The sequence below is a fragment of the Nelumbo lutea genome, chromosome 4 (assembly GCF_056320005.1).
Source record: "Nelumbo lutea isolate HS-2025 chromosome 4, American lotus-T2T, whole genome shotgun sequence".
NCBI lineage: Eukaryota > Viridiplantae > Streptophyta > Magnoliopsida > Proteales > Nelumbonaceae > Nelumbo > Nelumbo lutea.
Window position 1 is genome coordinate 40,312,372 of NC_142687.1, and position 21,220 is coordinate 40,333,591.

Here is a 21,220-nt window from a genome sequence, read left to right on the forward strand (position 1 = left end):
GTGTCTTCGGCGTCACCTTGGGCAAGTTCCTAGGCTATATTGTCAATCGGCGCGGTATTGAGCCAACCCGGACAAAATAAAAGCCATTCTAGATATGAAACCACCTTGGAAAGTAAAAGAGGTTCAGAGGCTAAACGGCTGCATAGCCGCTCTAAGCCGCTTCTTGTCTAAGTTAGCAGACCGCTGCCTACCCTTCTTCAAGGCAGTCAAAGGCAAAGGGTTCGAGTGGACCCAGGACTGCCAGTTCGCGTTCGACGAACTAAAAAGTTACCTCGCTAGTGTGCCAACCTTAGCCCGGCCCGAGGTGGGCGAGGTCTTAGAACTGTACCTCTCGGCGAGCGACGAGGCGGTCAGTTCGGTACTGATAAAAGAAACTGACCGGGTCCAACGACCCATATATTATGTTAGTAAAATTTTGCAGGGAGCAGAGGCAAGGTACCCGGAGATAGAAAAACTAGCATACGCCCTAGTAATAGCAGCTCGGAAACTCCGCCCATACTTCCAGGCTCACACCGTCATCGTCCTGACTAACAAACCTCTTAGACAAGTTTTACTCAAACCCGAGGTTTCCGGTCGACTGACGAAATGGGCCATCGAACTCAGTGAGTACGACCTCCAGTACAAACCGAGAACCGCTATCAAGGCCCAAGCTTTGGCAGATTTTATCGCCGAGTGCACTTTCAGCCACGAAGCCCCACAGGTCAAGCCCGAGGTCCCCAGTTCGGGCAAACCCGGAGCTCCTGAGCCCATAGAGTCCGAATCCCGTGAAGTAGCAGCCAGTGTGGCATCTCTCCTGGTCAGGCGAAGCGCGAACTGGGATGAGGAGCCCTGGATCCTTCACGTGGATGGTTCCTCGAACCGGCAAGGCAGCGGAGCTGGAATAGTCTTGTGCGGCCCGAGCGGCACAAAATTAGAATACGCACTACGCTTTGAGTTTGCGGCATCCAACAACGAGGCAGATTACGAAGCACTGATCGCCGAGCTGGACCTAGCGCGAAAGGTAAAGGCAAAACACTTGGTCATCTGCAGCGATTCTCAGCTCGTGGTGAACCAAGTTACCGGCGAGTACGAAGCACGTGATCTCTCCATGATCGCATATTTGGCCAAAGTAAAAGAAGCCCTGCTCAAACTTCCGGTCACACATCATCAGGCAAATCCCAAGGTCAGAAAACACTGAGGCCGACGCCCTGTCCCGGTTAGCCAGTACGAGTCACAACAATATGAGAACTGTGTACATAGAGGACTTACCTCGGCCTAGTATTCTCGGGGGGACAGAGGAGGTCGCTCCCGTCTTAGAAGCAGAGCCGAGCTGGATCGATCCACTCGCGAGCCTCTTGATAGACGGAACCCTCCCTGCAGAACGCAATGCGGCCAAGAGGGTGCAGCGCCAGGCGACCAAATACGTCATAATAGACGAGCGCCCCCTCCTCATCCAGGGGCAGCTCGTTACGAGTTCGCTTGGCGACCCGCTTCCTCCTCTTCATACCTTGGAACAAACGCCCCCCACGAGTTCTCTCCGCGTCCATCACACCTACAGAAACGAGTTCGACATCAGAAAAAAAATGAAAGAACAAAGCAAGCAAGAAACCGCATAGCTAGAAACCTACCCGAACTCAGGCCGGCTGCAATAAGCTTGGCCTCCGTTAAGTAGTGGTGGCACTTTAAGCCTTGCCGTGCCCATTGCCGGAGACCCTTCACCGTCTCTTTATCAAGAGTTACGCCCAAATCGGGAGCGGCCTCACCCCACCCGGTCTGAAAGGGCCATCCTTGTGCACTTCGCACACCGAAGTAGTCCCGCTTCCAAGTCGGGACCTTATTAGGAAGATCGTGCAGAAGCTTAAAACCCTGGCGAGGAGAAAGGTAATACTCCCGTCTCCCCCCAGGAAGAGAACCCGCCTGTCTCTTGAGCATCAAGATAGATGAGAATATCTCTAAGTCTAAGGGGAAGTTCTGCTCGCAAAAAAGGGAAACTGTCCCCACCAGGTTTCGAATAGAGTTCGGATGAAGCTGGCCAATGGTGACACCGAAGTGGTTTATGACTTCGACGAGAAGGGGATGGAAGGGAAGTCGCAACCCTGCAGCGAACTGCTCTCGAAAAATCACGATCTCGTCTGGACTGTGTTCCCAAGGAAAGCTACCCGAATGAATAAAATATGTGTACCCCCCAGGAAGATTGTAAGACAGAAGTATGGATTGAAGCCCCTCAGGCATCATGGTCGAAGGACCAAATCTGTCTAGCATCCGACCTCGGCGGGAGGTAGACGCCAAACTACCCGAAGCGACTCGGCCCACTAGTTCATAGTCCTCAAGCTCCACCTCAGGATCACTGAGGCAGTCTGGGGACACGGCTCGGTTGGTGGAACCTACGTCGGCCCTACTCGAAGAATCGTCTGAGCTATCAAAGCTAGACATTGGGGAAAAGACGAATTCAAGAAAGTACTCACCGGAAAGTTTGAAGAAAAAGCCAAAGAACCGTGAAGACTATATAACCAGCCTTGACGTGAACTGGAAAAGACTTGGACGCGAGCTGAAAGGTTGGACGCGAACTCAGTAGACAAACCGCAGAAGTGACAAAACAACCCGGGTCCCCCACTATTTATAGCTACAGTAACCAAGAATCGACCGTGCAGATCGAAAACGATCCGACGGCCCACGTTCCTACTGACCACACGACCCCTAAGGTCGAGACGTGATTGGCGCACGTCTTTCCGAAAAAAGTGAAACGTCAGCGCACGTCTTTTTGAAACTGACGTCGCTTCGACACGCGTCTTTCCGAAACTGACGCGTCGCACGTCTCCCTGACAGTCGCCCGCGCACGTACAACAGTAGCGCACCTTTTTGAAATGACCCGCTGTCACATCCTAGCGGCACGAATTGGTTTGAAATTTAAAACGCGCGGTGTCACCCACCAGCATTCTTAAGCACGTTTCCAGCTTTCTCGGAAATCGAAAGAACCCTAGCAAAAGCGTCTCGTGCAGTGAAGGTTAGAAGGACGGGACAAATCCACCTGCTACCTCGCGAAAACTCCCCGCACCATGGCAAGACCCCCGGTGCAAGGAGTGGGGGGCAATTGATGAAGGAAGATTTGGCCCGACCTCTCTATTATGTGACACGTGGCAGAAACAACAGCTCGGCAAAAGGGGCCAAGCCTAGGCGGGAACAAGGGGACACACTTCGCCGAACTGACCCTTGTAACAGCTCGGGACACACTTCGCCGAACTGACCCTTGTAACAGCTCGGGATACACTCCACCGAACTGACCCACCTTGTAACAGCTCGGGTTATACTTGCCAAACACCTTGTAACAGCTCGGGATACACTTCGCCGAACTGACCCACCTTGTAACAGCTCGGGATACACTTCGCCGAACTGACCTGCCCTATAGATACCTCCGAGCTCAAGACCGCCTCGCTCAGCACTTCGCATCACTTGGCATCGAAACCAAACAAGTCGTACCACGCCTGACACTAAGGAAGTTCGTGCCCAAGGGCGCCGCGCCTGACTGACTTGGGATCTGACGTTTGGCGGTAGCACCCTAAACAGCCACCTGCCACCGCCACTGACACCGCCATCTCCAGTTAGATGACGGTTAGGCAGTGACGGTTCTGTCTCAGCAGAAAGGACGACGGCCGAATTGACAAGCACAAGGGTAATCATACTTGACCTGACAAGGGCCCCGGGACGAGTGCACGAAGTGACTATAAGAGCCACCTGCCCCCCGACAACGGAGGTATGCAAACTTTGCGCTATCTGGTATTACCTTGCTTTTGAAGGATTCTAACTTGAGCTTCGGAGCCTCTACACCAGGTTCCCCCCGAAGCTTCTCCATCTCCTCTGTTTCAGGTTCCCTGCTACCCCGTTCGGAAGCAAGGCAGCGGACAGTTAAGACCGGCCGGATCATGCCCCATCAGGTCCTGGATTGAACTCAAATTACCCAACAAAACACCTCACTAATTTATATTTATCAGCTCAAAATATTTTATAAATAAAAAACAATAATAATAGTAAACACAACTTAAATCAACATAAAACAGAAATCTTCATTAGATGGTCAAGTGAGTCATGTTACTTTCATAATTAATTATGAAAAAGTACGGACAGGCTTAACAAAGAAGATTTCTGATTTCCACATTTAAAAAATAAAAAAAAATCATATTTTATGCACTTATACCCGCCGCCCATGAATTAACGTCAATTCCAAACCACACTTTTGTACTTATAAAGTATAACCCTGTGCTGAACCGTCATTCTCCCACTTAATTAGCACCATATTTAAAATGTCTTGTCAAATCAGAACTAATAAGCCATATGAAATGGAAGCGTTAGGATCACGTTAATCCGATATATTTTTTATCCCATGTAGGATGCTATTTAGTATAGCGTGGTATCACATTAACCAATGAAACTGTCTAGCTAAATTTTAAATTCAAGAGAGCTTCCAGTTCCTATTGTAACGGGTCCAATGTCCCCCATACCAGATTTAATGGAAAATTAACTATACACAAGGCAACTATATATGGTACCTTATAAACTTTAACCAATCCGAAACCCTACTTAAATTTGAATTTGAATTTAAATGAATACTGTTGCAATGGCTGTTGGGACTGTTTTGGGACCTTGTATATACGAATCCGATTAGTTACCCATTGATTGATTTATCCGTAATTTTGTTGGGATGAGTGTGTGTTGCAGTACAAAATTGTATGCCTTGCATTGATGCCAATAATTAAAATAATGTATTTATTAAAGCCGAAATTCCTAATAATACATCCTAACCTGTATTTTTCAATGAGAAGTAGGGGAGATGTTCTCAATAAATGCTGATATCGACATATGAGACATGCTCTATCAGATGTCAATGTGAATTCATAATGCCCATATTGCCCTAAATTCAGTACAGATTATAAAAGTTGAACCCAAATACTTATTTCTACACATGCACAAAACTTCTCATGAGTAAAAATGATTCATTTGAAGGGAATAACTCTTTTATTTTGTTCCTCTGAAAGTCATAACCATAAATAGCAATTGTTGGCACTTATGTAATTCCAGTTTGTACTTTGTGAAGTTTTGTTCCATCGAGTGTTGCTGTACAAACTTTTCACCTTGCATTGCTGCAGACAATACAAGATATAGATGGAAAAGGAATAATGGGAGTATAGTGGGTCAGAAACACATGAACCAAATAGGGTTTGTTTTTCATTTTGTTGGAAAGTCACGTACATAAATGGATGGTTGTACCAAAAGTTAATAAAATCAAGTAAATTTAAGGGGAAAATTCTTGATTAGTTCCGCGTAATTTGAATCTAGTGCCACTTTGGTCCTTAACTTTAAAGCGTGATAATTTAGTATCCAAATTTTCAAAATATGTCATTCTAGTACTTATCGTTAATCTGTTGTTAAGTGGCATGTGAAAAGATACAAATACCTTTTGAGTGTCATCTAGTTCTCTTTATCAACCGTCCAATCATTAACAAAATATGAACAGTCCCAAATCCTTATTTCTTCTATTCAAGAAAGTTGGGGTCATGTCTCGGTGGGCATTTTGGTCTGGTGATCTCAATTTTTTTAAATAGAAAAGGCAAGGATTTTGGACTGTTCATTTTTTTTTATCAACATTTAGATGATTTATAAAGAAAATTAGATATTAAATTGTGTCTTTTCAAATACCACTTATCAGGCTGGTTAACAGTAGATATTAATCGGAAATTTTCCCTAAATTTAACCATCTGATTTGAAAATTTTAGTTAAAACTTATTTTAATTAACTTATAAAAATCATCATCCAATCGTAGTTCATGTATATTTGAAAGGGAGTTTTTCTTTTCTTTTCGCTCACAGAAAAGGAAGATTTTTTCCTCCTTAAGTAAACTCGTAGGTTATATTAGGGAGATTTGGACTAAATTTTTGCTCTTCATTCTCTTTCCATTCCCACTCAATCCTTCAACTTCTATTTATTTCATTCCACTAGAAATAATGAAAAGGAGTGCATAACAATGTTTGATTCCATAGACGATTTTTTCATACATTTTTTGCCAGTACAAGCAAAAACAGGAACCAACAACAATTTAACAAAAAACAAAGAAGCTACCTAAAGCCACAAATAAGACAAAACAGAGGAATTAAGGGCAAGAGAAAAAGGCTATTAGAAGCCAAGACCTCCTCTAGCCAGAGAGGGCTGGTCTACAGCCACTCCTGAGTGTGAGAGAAACCCAGTGAAGACAAATGATGTGCTGCAACATTTCCAACCCGAGGAACAACAAAAGAGGAGAAAATAGCCAAAGGTTTCACCAACTCTAAAATATCTTGTAGCAAAAAGTAGATAGACATGATGCAATTTTCAGCTCTCGAACGTTCGAGTGAATTAATAACAGGTTGGAAGTTTGATTAAAAGATTACCTTTTTCAACCAATATTTAGGGTCATTAATAATTACCTTCCTTCAAAGCAAAGGCTTCAGTTTCAAGAGTAGAACCTACATCAAAACAACCAATAGAAACAAGAAAAAGGACCTTTATCATAATGGGTTACAGCCCTAAAAGGACTAAAGGACTAAAGGACGCCTGAAACCAACATCTGTGTTAGATCTTTAAAACACCCGACTCCAGACCTGTTACTCACAAAGCGTACCTCACACTGGCCTCACAGTCTGTCCTGGCCATACATTCATACATTGGAAATATCTCCTCTACTTGTAATTATTATTTATGGGGAGATATTTTTAGTATAGGGTGAGATGTGGTTGTAAGGTCGGTGTGAGGCGTGCTATGTTAAGAACAAATTCCAATTCAAAACACCTCTACTAGTGGCACCAAGCCATGGGTTTTGTGCATGCATGTGTTGATCTTTCTGAGGACGTTTGAATCGAGTCTGAATTTTTTGCCTACATTTATTGCAATCACACATGGAGAATATCTCATCCTCTGCATAGTATTATGCAGAGGAAGGGGATAGTGTATCGAGGATAGGCGTGGACAAGGTTCTCATAAGCAGGAGATCCGGAGTCGTCTGAATCATCTCTGTCAGATTCCTGTGCAAGACAAAGAGAATAGCTGAGGTGTTCATCCCTATGAAGAATTTCGTTCTTGCTGCTCCAGATACTCCAAGATATATTACTGAAATGCAAGCAAGGGTCTTCATTTTTTTTTTTTCATTCTATTATCAAATTGAGAATCAGTCCACGAAGCAACCCAAGCATAGCTCTAGCTAGAACAGTTGAAATTTTTATTTCTTAAGCAGAGCAAGCTTCCAAACCATAAGCTCCTAGTGTGGTCATATCTCACCAGAGCATGATAGATTGGACAGATAGGGTTTGTAACAATCTTCTTGATTGCATAGTTTTAAAATATTGGGATGGTGTTCAAACAGGTTTTGTAAAGGAAAGCTTTACTCTCAGAATTACAGAAAGTTGTCAAATTTCCTTCCAATAATGCTTAAGGAGGTTTGAGCAATAAGGACTAGTGGAGGAGTCCTCCTCCGGGATTTAGCAAGAAAGTGGGCAAAGCTCACACTAAGTGGGTGTTCAGTAACCGTGATCAGACCATGATATATTGCGTTTTGAAATGCACTATATTAAGTTAATGGTGTTCGGTTAGCCTGTGGTGTGGACACACCACAAGTCAATTTTTCATCTACATGTTTTTATCGTGAATTAATTCACACTGTAATAGAATTTTTTATTAAGAATGATCTTATGCTTCACATGGTATGTTTTATTCAATTTATCTCACAATTTTATTAATGTTTTTGAACCAACGTTGATTTGGATGGTTGAACCATTTGGCTCGGGAGGCAACCAGTTCCGTTTTACCCCAAACTCGGTCCTTGGCAAAAAACCATTGAATTGGTCAACAACCTATTGACCCAAGCAATCATACCGTCAACCCATTTAACCTATTCAATAGTTTTTAACCATTTTTATTATTTTAATTAGTTTTTTATACTTTCTTAATTTTGTTGTCAAAATGGGTCATTTGTTCGAACTAGACGGTCAAACTATCAACCTGGGAACCAGTGGCCAAAACAGTTCCAGTTTTGGGTCATTTTTTAAGACATTGTTTTTTATTATGTATAGAGATACAAACAGATTGGATTGAATTCGAATTAGGGTATATTCAAATCCAATCCTACACTATTCATGGCGGATCCACTCCGATCTAAAGATCCAATCGGATCTGATAGGCAAGTATATGAATTCAAATCCGATCAAGAAGTCGGATCTTCAGATCTGATATGATCCAACCCAATTTGTTTTCTTTAAAAATTAATAAATTATTAAAAGAAAAATATACCAACTTAAATAAAGAAAAACAAAAAATACAAGTATTTTTTAATTATTTCATCATATATATACATAAATTTACAAAAATACAATATAAATAATATATTTATAAATAAATAAATAACATACATATACGTATTATATGTATATATATATATAACATATATCTATATCGGATCGGATCTTCTCAGATCAGATAGGGGTGATCCAAATCCAATCCAAAGATTCGAATAGGGGTGATCCGAATTTGGCCAAATAGGATTAGAACTCGGACCGGATCATGATTTGATCTATTTGCACCCCTAATTATGTATATTATTACAAAATAAAATATTACTTCTTTGTGTTATATAATATTTAATTTTATTTACATTTTTAATTCAATATGTGTATATTTTATTAATTTTTAATTAAATATGTATATATTTTATTAATTATTATTTTTATGTAAAATTAGTACTCTTGGAAACCTATTGATTTTTTAAAAAATTAAATATTGTTTTTCCTTATTAACACCCAAAAATCCAAGGCTCATCTGACATTCAATCCAATTATCTTGGATTTGGATGATGTATTTATGTAATCGGAAGATTCAAATTTGACCCCATTCATATCTGATTATATTGTAATATTTATTAATTTGAATATATAAATTTTATATAATTATATTAAAAATAATAAAAATATTATATATATATATATATTATATGAATTTATTAATAATAAATTTGGTATGTTATTTTACATTAATTTATTATAAATAGAAGTTGAAAAATAATTAAATATTTTAATTTTCTGTATTTTAAAATTTTAAAGCAAAGTCAAGTTAAATCTGAATTCAATCCGAGTCTATTAGGATTCACATTCGAATATGAGTCTTTAAATTGTATCGAGTTCAGATGTAGGTTTTCAATAATCAGATCAAATGCATCCAATCCATGTCCAATTTGATTATAACCCTACATATTATAGGTGAGATGCATGGAATCAAAACACATGGTATGGACTGAAATGCACCACACCTTGTAGAATGCCTATGTGGTGTAGTGTGGTGTGTTCTCATCTACACCACAGAAAACACACCACCCAATTTCTCATCTACATTTTAGAACACCCCCTAAACCTATCCTTGTGATCAAGGAACCAAAACAGCCTATCAACCAAGGCATGCTCATTTAGCCTTATTTTTAAGATCTCATTTGCATCCAAATCTCTTATCATAGAGAAAATCAAATTTTGGTTCCAAGATCTTATGATCAGGTTAATGGGTTCATGGACTTTTTCCAGACTAAGAGGTTTGGGATCAGAGACCAACATTTTAAATCCATCAATAGTGGGCACCCAAGGATATTCTCAAATGTTTAGATCCTCACTAGAGCTCACCACCTAATAAAGACTAGGGGTGAGCAAATGGGTAGGTTCTACTTGAAACCGAATGGAACCGACCTTGAACTGACCCTACCAATTTGTTATAGGGTAGGGTCTGGTTCCAAATTCTTGGAACCAACCCCTACCCAGGCTGGTTCCAGGGTCTAGGGGTTTGCCTTACCTGAACAAATCCGATTAACCGACCTTGGTAGAACCTGCCTTGGAATCGAACTTGCCTTGAAATAAACCCCAAAATACTTTTAGGGATGTGAAAATTTAAACCCAAGCACTCATGATTATAAAGGCCATGGTCTCACGTGAACATTTAGTTACTTAAGTAATTTGATCATTTGTTTTCATTATAATATTTGAATGTGTATAATAAGTAATGTAAAATGTATTATTTATAAAAGTTAAATTTAAATTATAAGTTATGAACCATACAATGATAATCTACATATTAAGTTACTCAATTTATCAATAAAGATAATATAACTTTTAAATTATATATTATATTTATTAAAAATCAAGTTTTTAAAGAACATGCTTCTTTTTTTTTTAATCTTTTTGAAAGGGGAATAAATAAAGAACATGTTCCACAGGTAGACCCTTGAAATGAGCCTGGAACCACCAAGGGCAAAACTAGCCCTAGAACTGACCTTCACAGGGTAGGTTCTGGTTCCAAAAAACCTAGAACAGACCCCTATAAGGTAGGTTCCAGTTCTGTCATAGAACCAAACCAATCCGGCCCATGCTGACCCCTAATAGAGACCCTTCTTTAAAAGGTCACAACCTGCTAGAAGACTTTTCCAACCCCAAGAACCATTCTTGGTGAGCTTGTTCCTTAGGAAGTTTTTTCCATGAAAATATTTGCATCTCATTATTTTCACCTAGAGATTATTTCTCTCATGGAAAACTCTCCAAGCTAGCTTAAACAAAAGGGCCAAATTAAAAATATGGGGGTCTCTCACCCCTCTCCTACCATTCAACCTATTCTTATAGATCCCGTTCCATCCAATCCAGGCAACTTTCTTATCATTATTGGAAGAATCCCATCAGAAGTCCTTTTGCATCTTCATTTGGTATAAATTTCCTTTGGGATTAAAAAATGAGGCATTGCATAGGATGAAATAGCATCATTCCTAGGTTGTAAGTTTGAAACCCATGCCTTTGGCCATTATCTTTTGAAATCTTGGACACATATTCCTGTTAAAATGGATCTTTGACTTATTCTGATTTACCCATTGGCCTGAGGCTACACATGATGATGCCAGAAATTAGACCATTACTACTCATTTGAGCTAATCTTAAAAAAAATAAGAGTCTTTACATACAGAAGAAAAGGATAGGGAGACAGAGGGTTTCCATTTATGAAAAGCTGATAAGACACAGTGGTGACATATTACATTATCCAACTAATCCATCTCTAACCGAAGCCCATAGTTTAATGGCCATCCATCTACTTTTCCGTTTCTCGTTTCTCATGGTATGTAGGAAAGTAGGATTTCATGATCAGAGCCCACAACTCTAAAAGGTTCAGAAACTTATTTCATAATAATAAACATTCATTTGCTTTGCATGTGAGAATAGTAACAATTCTGTCCAAATTTTGTAGAAAATAGTTAAGTATGTCTCTACTATTATATATTTATTAAATTAATTTATACACATAAAAATAAGTGTAAATAATAAGAACTGTTCTATACAAATAGAAATTATATTATTATAATTTAATATTATAATATTAAATTAATCTATAATATAATATTATAGATTAATTTAATGAATAGATAATAACTCTACAAGGTTGAGAAACTTATTTCATATACTAGTAAATATGCATTTGCATTGCATTGGATAATAGTAATATTTTTTCATAATTCTTTTGTGTTTTTATCTTTTTTTTTTAATTTTTATTATTTAATTATGATATCAAGGGTTGATACATTTGGTTCAAAAGGATGAATTATTGACTTACCATCAAATAAGAAATCAATTTAATTTTTGGGTTTGTATTAATTTTTGGTATTCCATTTTCATCATCAGTAAAACAATTTTTTGTTAACATACTTATTTTTCTTTAATATGATTAATATAAAATATTAGAGATATGCACAAGTTTTTATACATTTTTTTGTTTTTGTATTTTTTATATATTAATTTTTTTTACTATTTACATATGACATATGGGTTGACCCATTTGATCTTGAGTTGCTTACCTACCACATCGAAGAAATAACAGTTCTGTTTTTTGGTTCATTATAAAAAACATAGGTTTTATATTATTAAAAGTGTTGAATGTAAATCTAGTTAGTAGAATTTATTGGTGAAACAATATACCTCAAATATAAGATTAATGAGAGATAAAAGAATTTAGTATCTTTAATACAAGACTTAATGGGGAGGAATTGAATGATATACACTTTCTGCCTCTTACAATTAGAGAATGAATAAATTCAAAAATATGGGTATTTTAGTCAAAAAGAAAATTTCTAGTACTCCCAATAATAACATAAACATAGACATAGATGCATTCTATGAGAAATATATACTATGCTTGTTGGTGTAGTATTGGGCTAAAGACATAAATAATCATGGTTTTTAAAAACGAATCGGTCAGGGGTCCGGTTACCAGTTCGAACGGTCTGATCGTTCAACCCGAACGACTGACCCGTTCTAACAAAAAATACAAAATTAAAAAACAGTCAAAACCGTTTGAACGGTTCAAACGGTTCGAACAATTAACTGGCCAATTCAACTATTTACTAACCAAAATCAACGGTTTTAGGGGAAAAAACGGTTTTAGAAGAAAACGGAACTGATCAAGTGACTGGTTCCCGGTTTTCTGGTCGGACCATCCGGTCCGATACAGTCCGATTTAATGAAACTAGCTGTTGAAACCCTTTGGGGGGGCCCAACGGCTAATGTAAATAATGGTCGTTGGTGCATTGAGTGACCCCACCTTGAATGAGATGAAGTGATGTTAATGTGGGACCACATAGTACACCAAAGGTTATAATTTCGCGAGTTGCACCATAATTTCGTGATGTTAATGAGATGAAGTGATGTTATGTGAGTTGCACCACATAATACACCTAGGGCTGTTCGTAAGTTGCACCATATCAACCAATCCGACCCAACTCAACCCAAGTTGGTTGGTTTCTAAAGTTACTAATTGGTTTTGGTTTAGGAAAAATAATTAATAATAAAAAAAAAACCAATGGTTGGGTCAATTGCGGATTAAGTGTGCAACCAAAAATAAATTGATCTTAGTAGGCCAATAAGATAACTTTTAATATCTAAAAGATAATTTTAAATATCTAAATATCTACCTAGTACTTAAGTTTAGCTAGTAATAGCTATTGCCTAATCCTAGAGGTGTAAACTGGGCCAGGCTGGCATGATTTTGGACCGGCCCGGTTTGGCACAACACGAAGGCCCACGGGTCATGCCAGGCACAGCATGGAGGTCCGTGTCGTGTTGGACTAGGTGTTCGAGGCCAATGGGTGACATGGCACCACACAACAGCTCGTGCCATGCCACCCACGTGCCAGCACAACCCACTGGGCCCATAGCGGGCCGCGCTCGGCCCACCCAGAATATAGCCATTGTGCCCTCCAAAGGGGTTCAATAGCTAGTTTCAGCTTTTTAGAGAGGATTTTTACAGAAATACCCCTCAACAGCTATAAACAACCATATTAGGGGGCTATTTGTGTATTTTGCTTATGGGGGGTTGAAAAAATGACATAAATGCTCCCCCAATAGCAATATAACAACTAGTTTAGGGGAGTTTTTTGGGTAAAGTTATAAGTAACTTTATAATGACCAAAATACCCCTCCAACAACTAAATAACAACTAGTTTTTTGGGTATTTTGGGCAATTGAATTATGTTCAATTCCTATAAATAGCCCTATCCTCCACCATTCTCATCACACCAATTCAATAATTCTCTCTCTCTCTTCTCTCTCTCTCTCTCTCTCTCTCTCTCTCTCTCTCTCATACTCATACATTCTCAATTCTCTACAATCTGAGTAATTCAGATTAGCTGATTGTCTGATTCTACATTCTCCAATTCTCAAGTCTCAACTTTATTGAAGTTTCAACTTTCAACAAGAAGAAGGTTTGTGTCGTGCCAAGCCCATGGGCCGGCCCGGCTCAGCACGGCATGAAGGCCCACGGGTCATGCCAGGCTCAGCATGGAGGTCCATGTCGTGTTGGGTCGGGTGTTCGAGGCCAATGGGTGACACGGCACCGCACGACAGCTCGTGCCGGCACGACCCACGGGGCCCATAGCGGGCCACGCTCGGCCACCCAGAATATAGCCATTGTGCCCCCCAAAGGGGTTCAATAGCTAGTTTCAGCTTTTTGGGGAGGTTTTTTACAGAAATAACCCCCAATAGTAATATAACAACTAGTTTAGGGGGGCTTTTTGGGTAAAGTTATAAGTAACTTCATAATGACCAAAATACCCCTCCCAGCAACTAAATAGCAACTAGTTTTTTTGGGTATTTTGGAAAATTGAATTATGTTCAATTCCTATAAATAGCCATATCATCCACCATTCTCATCACACCAATTCAATAATTCTCTTAATCTCTTCTCTCTCTCTCTCTCTCTCTCTCATACTCATACATTCTCAATTCTCTGCAATCTGAGTAATTCATATTAGCTGATTGCCTGATTCTACATTCTCCAATTCTCAAGTCTCAACTTTATTGAAGTTTCAACTTTCAACAAAAAGAAGGCTTGTTCAATCAGCTCAAGTATATCAATTTGGGAGGCTTGGACGTTGAAAGGCTTCAACCGTTGAAATCAAGTTGGGATTTTGAACCGGTAACCCCGGTAAGTCAAACTAGATTAATTTTTATCTTTTTAGAATTAAAAAATGGCCAATCTTCTGAAAACCAATTCCATAACATGTTCACCACGGATAATATTTAATTGCATCATGGTAGTGCTAGCATCGATGCGATTGATGTCGATGGAAGTGGAATTTTCACCCCCGGTACTGATATTAGGGGAAAATTGAGGGCTTCCAATCTGAGTAGCCCGGTTTGGAAAATTTTCAAAGTAGAGGATATTGAGAAGAAGGGGAAAAGGGTCGTTTGCCAAAAATGTAGGAAAGACTTTAGTTATTGTAGTAAGGTGATACGGGTCATTTGAGAAGACATTTGCTCACACATGAGCGAGAGGAAGATGAAGTGAGAGAAACAACCCAAACACAGATTGGGAGGAGGAGGAGTTTTGGTACTTCTAAATATTCACAAGAAAAAAATGAGACAAGAACTTGCTAAACACATTGTACATGCAGAACAACCATATATATTAGCTAAAGATACAAAGCTAGAAAAATAGTTTCGTAGTTCTGTAAACCCACAATATAAAAAAGTTTCTAGGAATACTATAAGAACTGATGCTTTCAAAATTTTTTATTTATATAAAAAAAATTAATTTCTTTGTTAGCAAATCTTAATTCTAAAGTTACAATTACTTCAGATGTTTGGACATCCAAATTTAATATTAGTTATATTTGTGTTACCGACCATTTCATTGATGAAAATTGACTTTTGAATAAAAGAATTTTAAGTTTACTAGACTTGAATGGTGGTCCAACTATTGCTACAAGTATTTTAAATACTTTGCATGCTTATAGATAGTTTTGATAATGCCAGAAATAATGATTCTGCAATAAATATTTTAAAATCTTAATTAAAACCATGCTTAAATGGTAAATTACTCCATATTAGATGTGCATGTCACATCTTAAACATATGTATTCAAGATTCCTTGAATATTATTTCTACTCATATTTTAAAAATTAGAAATTGTATTATATATATATATATATATATATATATATATATATATATATATATATATATATATATATATATATATATATATATATATATATATATATATATATATATATATATAAAGTTCAAGGGCAAGAAAACAAGAATTTAAATATTCATGTCAAAATTATGGTTTAAAATATAAACATTTTATATTAGATGTAAAGCATAGGTGGAATTCTGCCTATGATATGTTAGAAAGTTGTATAAACAAATTCTTTCTAATTTGTATAATTTAAAAATGCCTAATGATATGATATTTGAGGAAGACTAAGAAATGACAATCTGTATAAGAGATTTTTTTAAACATTTTTATGGTACAACTAATGAATTATCTGGAATTTATTATCTAACAGCTGTAATTTACCTTATCAATTAATGGTAATTAGTGATTGTTTTGCAAAATATAGAAATAGTCCACAATTTCAATGTATTATTGAAATTTTGAAAAATAAATTTAAAAAATATTGGGAGAACATTTTTCCCCTTTATTGTTTAGCTACAATATTAGACCCTAGGATTAGGAAAGAAGGTTTAGATATTTTACTTGGATCATATTGTGAAAATATAAATACTGATATAGGAAATGAAAAAGAAGAAATTACTATTTTATTATTTGAAATGTACACTTTGTATGAATTTGAAGTTGTAGGAAATATTCCTACAACTTGTTTATCATCTTCTTCTACTTTTGACCTTGAGCCCAATAGTAGAAGAGAAAAACTTTTTTATTTAATAGGTAGATGGCAAAAATCTGTTAGGTCTACAACAAGTTCATTTATTGAACTTAATTTTTATTTACAAGCAATTTTTTCTAATTTAGGTGAAGGATCAAATAATTTTGATATTTTAGCCTTATGGAGTGAACATTCAAAAAATAATCTGATTCTCATCGTCATGGCACGTGAACTACTAACCCTTCTGGTGTCTACATTTCCATCGAAGTCTTGTTTTAGTGTAGGTACCAGGGTACTGGATAGAGATGTGCATCTGCTTCAAGGATTGGCTAGATGCAAAAGATAGATTACAAGACAAGGGAGGGCATGATACTGCACCAGATATTTCACCCAAAGCAGATGATGAAAGTCATGAATGATGATTCATGAATTTGACTACTCGTATAGAATTTTTTATTTTTTCAAATTATTGTAATTTTTTAATTTTACTTGATGTATTTCATATATTTTTTTTTAATTTTTTAACAATGTAATTTTGTATTTTAAATTTTTAACCAAATTGTATTTTTTATATTTTATTAATTTATTCCATTTTCATATTTCATTCATGATTCATCCAAGTATGCCATGATCCAATCATTGTATTTGTAATTTGTTCCATTCAAATTTAAATGAAATAAAATTCCTTTTCTTCCAATTTGTTATTCCATCATTCTTATTTCAATTTGGTTAAGTATTTTTTTTTTCATTTATGTGGTAGATAACTTAGATTTATCATTTCTTAATTCTTAAATAGTTTCCAATTCCCAAAGTTCAAAGGAAAGTTAAATATTTTAGTTTTACAATTTTACTTAGATAAGAAATCAAACTTTTCAAAAAAAAACAAAAAAATAAAAATAGTGCAGCCCGGTTCGGCCCAAGGCTTGCCCTTTGGCCCAACCCAACACGGCTTGCAGCCCAACCCGACCCAGGCCCACAGCATAGCACGGCCCGGGCCTGCCAAGGCCTAGGTCGTGGACCATGCCAGAACGACCCCCAAAATTTCCATCGAGGAGGGCGACACGGCCCGCCTTTAGCACGACCCGACTGGCCCATTTTACACCTCTACCAATCTTCTAGTCTAGAGTCTTGGATGCAAAAAATGGGAAACCCAATTCTCTCTCTCTCTCTTACATGTCCCAATATGCATTAGAAGTTGTCCTTTCTCCTTTTAATAGTTGTTGATGCTCCTTCATTATCTAATCCTCGGTATGGGGCAAGTGAGCTATGTTCTCTCCTATATTATTTTTTCTTCCTTTTGATAATTAATGGTTAATAAATTCTTAAGGTGGCCACCCCTCCATCTAGAGTAAAGTTTGGGGCTTGAAAAAAAAAATTGATGCTCCTCTAACCTCTAGCCTTTGTCCTTTAGCTTCTTTTAAGATGAACTTGAAGGTGTTATAGTATCTCAATCTCGATAGACTTGTGACTAGGATAGTTATCTCAGCCATGATAGCTATCCTAGATAACTAGGATTACCTTATCTCATTATCCTGTACATTACTATGATAGTTTGTCTTCTGATAGTTTCCTTGTTAAACTCTAACTCTGTAATTGTTATCTCTTGTACATAACTATCCCCTTGTAACTAATTATCTATTTAATGCTCAAAAGACCAGTCATAATTCGACTCAGTCATTCTCCCTTTATTGTTTTGCTCTTTCTCTTATATGGTATCAGAGCCATTTGACAAGCGTCCACGGCTTCAGAGACAAGCACCACTGCTCATGCTGTCCAGAGACAGATGCAGCCTAGACCGACAGATTGTAAAAATGTATCATACCAAATTCTTGCTTTGGAGCTCTCAAACTACACCATCTCTCAGAGGGCATCATCTATATGGCTATGTAGGCGGATCTTTTCCCTGTCCCCCACTCTTCTTGGAAGATGGAAGTAGCCAAGGATCCAACTACAGCAACTTGGATCATGCAGCATGGATCGAACAAGACCAGTAAATCATAAGCCAGTTATTATCTTCGTTAACAGAGCCAGTTTTGACTCAAGTAGTCAGCTATAAGATGTCCAAAGAGGTATGGGATCGACTTCATGTCTTATTTTCTTCCTCAAGTCAGACTAGAATCCATGATTTGAAATTAGAGTTAGCCTATCTGAAGAATGGTACTCCCATTGTCACTGATTATGTTCAAAAAATTAAAAGTTTGTTTGATGCATTAGTTGCCTCTAGACATTTCCTCACTAATGTTGGTCAAATTCATTATCTTCTTGGTGGTTTACCTATTGAATATGATACTTTTGTGCTATTTATGACTACTCGACTAGATAGTCTCTATTTTCCTAAAATTCAAAGTCTATTACTTACTTTAAAAAGCACTTAAGAGTGTCACTCTTTTCACAATCTGTACTGGAATCTCCCTTTGCTAATTGGCCAATAAGAAGAAAAACTTCAATCACAATCAATCATCCTCTTATAAGCCTCGACAATTCAATAATGGTGGTGATTATGACAATTCCAAGAAACTTCCTACAACCATAACAATAATCGAGGCAAATCCAATCTTAAGCACACCACAGTAGTTTTCCAACTATGTGGGTATCTTGGCCATACAACAGCTACTTGTTGTTGTTATCTAGAACTTACTTCCAATAAAAATAACAAGCAAGCTCATACAACATCATCTTCGCACTCAGTTTGTGATGACAATCGATACCATGATTCAAGAGCAACTAATCATATGACTACAGATCTTGTGAATCTCTCTTCACAATCGGAAATGGTACATGTCTAGAAATATCTCACATTAGCTCTTCTATTATGAATACTGATTTTGGGTCTCTTGTTTTGAATAATATTCTCAGAGTTCTTAATATCTCTAAGAACTTACTCTCTATCAGCCAATTTTGTAAGGATAATAATGCAACTTTTATTTTTGACGCTACTGGCTTCTCTATTAAGGACAATGTGACTGGGAAAATTCTCCTCCAAGGGTCGATCAAAGGAGGGCTCTATCAACTGAAGGCAAATTGCACAAATAAAGCTCCATCGGCATTCATTGGTGAGAAAGTATTTGTTTCAATATGGCATAAGTGGCTAGGACTAGCAAGCGAATTGCTGCTCACATCTTATCTTCATTTTACTTCCAGTTTCAAATAAGGACATCTCTTTTTGTTCATCCTGTCCTCTGGGCAAGAGTCATACCTTGCCATTTTCTACTAGTAATTTTGTCGCAAAGTATCCATTAGAACTTTTATTTTCTAATGTTTGGGGACCAGCCTTTGTCTCTACCAGACATGGTTTTCGAGATTATTTGATTTTTGTTGATGCTCTCAACAAGTATATATGGATTTTTCCTCTGGCTTCTAAAATTCAAGTTATTTCTATCTTTGTTGTTTTTAAGAAGAATGATGAGAATTTATTGAATACTTCTATCAAAGTTCTACAAACAGATGGAGGTACAGAGCACAAGCCACTTCTACCTATTCTCTCCAATTTGGGCATCACTCATCGTCTCTCATGTCCTCATATTCATGAACAAAATGGGGTTGTAGAATGATGCCATTACCATATTGTTGAAATGGATCTCACCCTCCTAGCTACGACTTCAATGCCCAAACATCACTTGTATGATGCTTTTGAGACTACAGTTTTTTTAATTAACCGACTTTCTACTCCAATACTATAGATGAAATTCCCTTTAGAGTCTCTTTGGCACACACCCTGATTACAATATATTGTGCACTTTTGAATGTGCTTGCTATCTGCATCTTAGACCCTATAATCGATCTAAACTAGACTATCGCTCCAAATGTTGTTTATTTCTGGGTTACAGTTTACATCACAAAGGGTATAAATGTTTGGACTTAACATTCGATCGTCTCTATATTTCTCAGAATGTGGTTTTTGATGAGCATACCTTTCCATGTACTTCTAGCAACTCCACTCTAGTTCCCAACTTAGCTACCAACACTACAATTGGCCCACCTATTGTTACATATCTGTGCCCTTTTCCTGTACACATTCCAGTGGCCACTGGAACTACCTCCACTAGCCCACCTATTGTATCCATTGATGTTGGTTCTGCTGAATTAATCCAGTCATCATCATCCCCATCAAATACACCATCTTGTTAAACTACACCACCACTTAATAATCATCCCATGGTGACACATGGAAAAAGTGGTGTTCGCAAACCAAACCCTAGGTATGCTTTAGAAGCCTCTGTTGACCCCAATCTTTAACCTTCTTGCTACACTATTGCAAAGAAAGATCCTCATTGGGTGCTCGCCATGGAGGAAGAGTATAAGGCCCTATTAAACAATGATACATGGGATCTTGTACCTCCGCCTCCTTAGAAGAACATTATGGGAAACTGTTGGCATTATAAGATTAAGAGACGTCCAGATGGGACCATTGAAAGATACAAGGCATGATTGGTTGTGCAAGGGTTTACTCAACAAGCTAGCATTGACTTTGCTGAGACGTTTAGTCCTATTGTTAAACCTACCACTATTCGGTTAATAATATCTCTTACAATTCACTATAGCTGGAATCTTAGACAACTTGATGTGAGCAATGTCTTTCTTCATGGCTACCTCAATGATGAAGTGTTTATGAAACAGCCCATGGGTTTTGTTGATCAAGCATGACCACATTTTGTATGTTGGCTTAAACGTTTCCTTTATGATTTGAAACAAGTCCCACGGGCTTGGTTTACTCGATTAAGGAATCATTTGGTTCATCTTGGTTTTCTGGAATCTCGAGCGGATAGTTATCTATTCATACATCGGATTGGCACTGATATCATCTTCCTTCTTGTATATGTGAATGACATAATGATCACTGGATCTTCTAATTCTGCACTTACTCAACACATCTCCAGCTCTCTACCACTTTTTCTCTTCAAGATCTTGGGGAAGCTCATTACTTCCTAGGGTTGGAACAGACAGTGTGCAATCTATCCCAACGTAAATATATTCATTATCTTCTCGTCAAGACCAAGATGCATGAGGCTAAACCAATTCATGCACTTATGGTGGCATCTA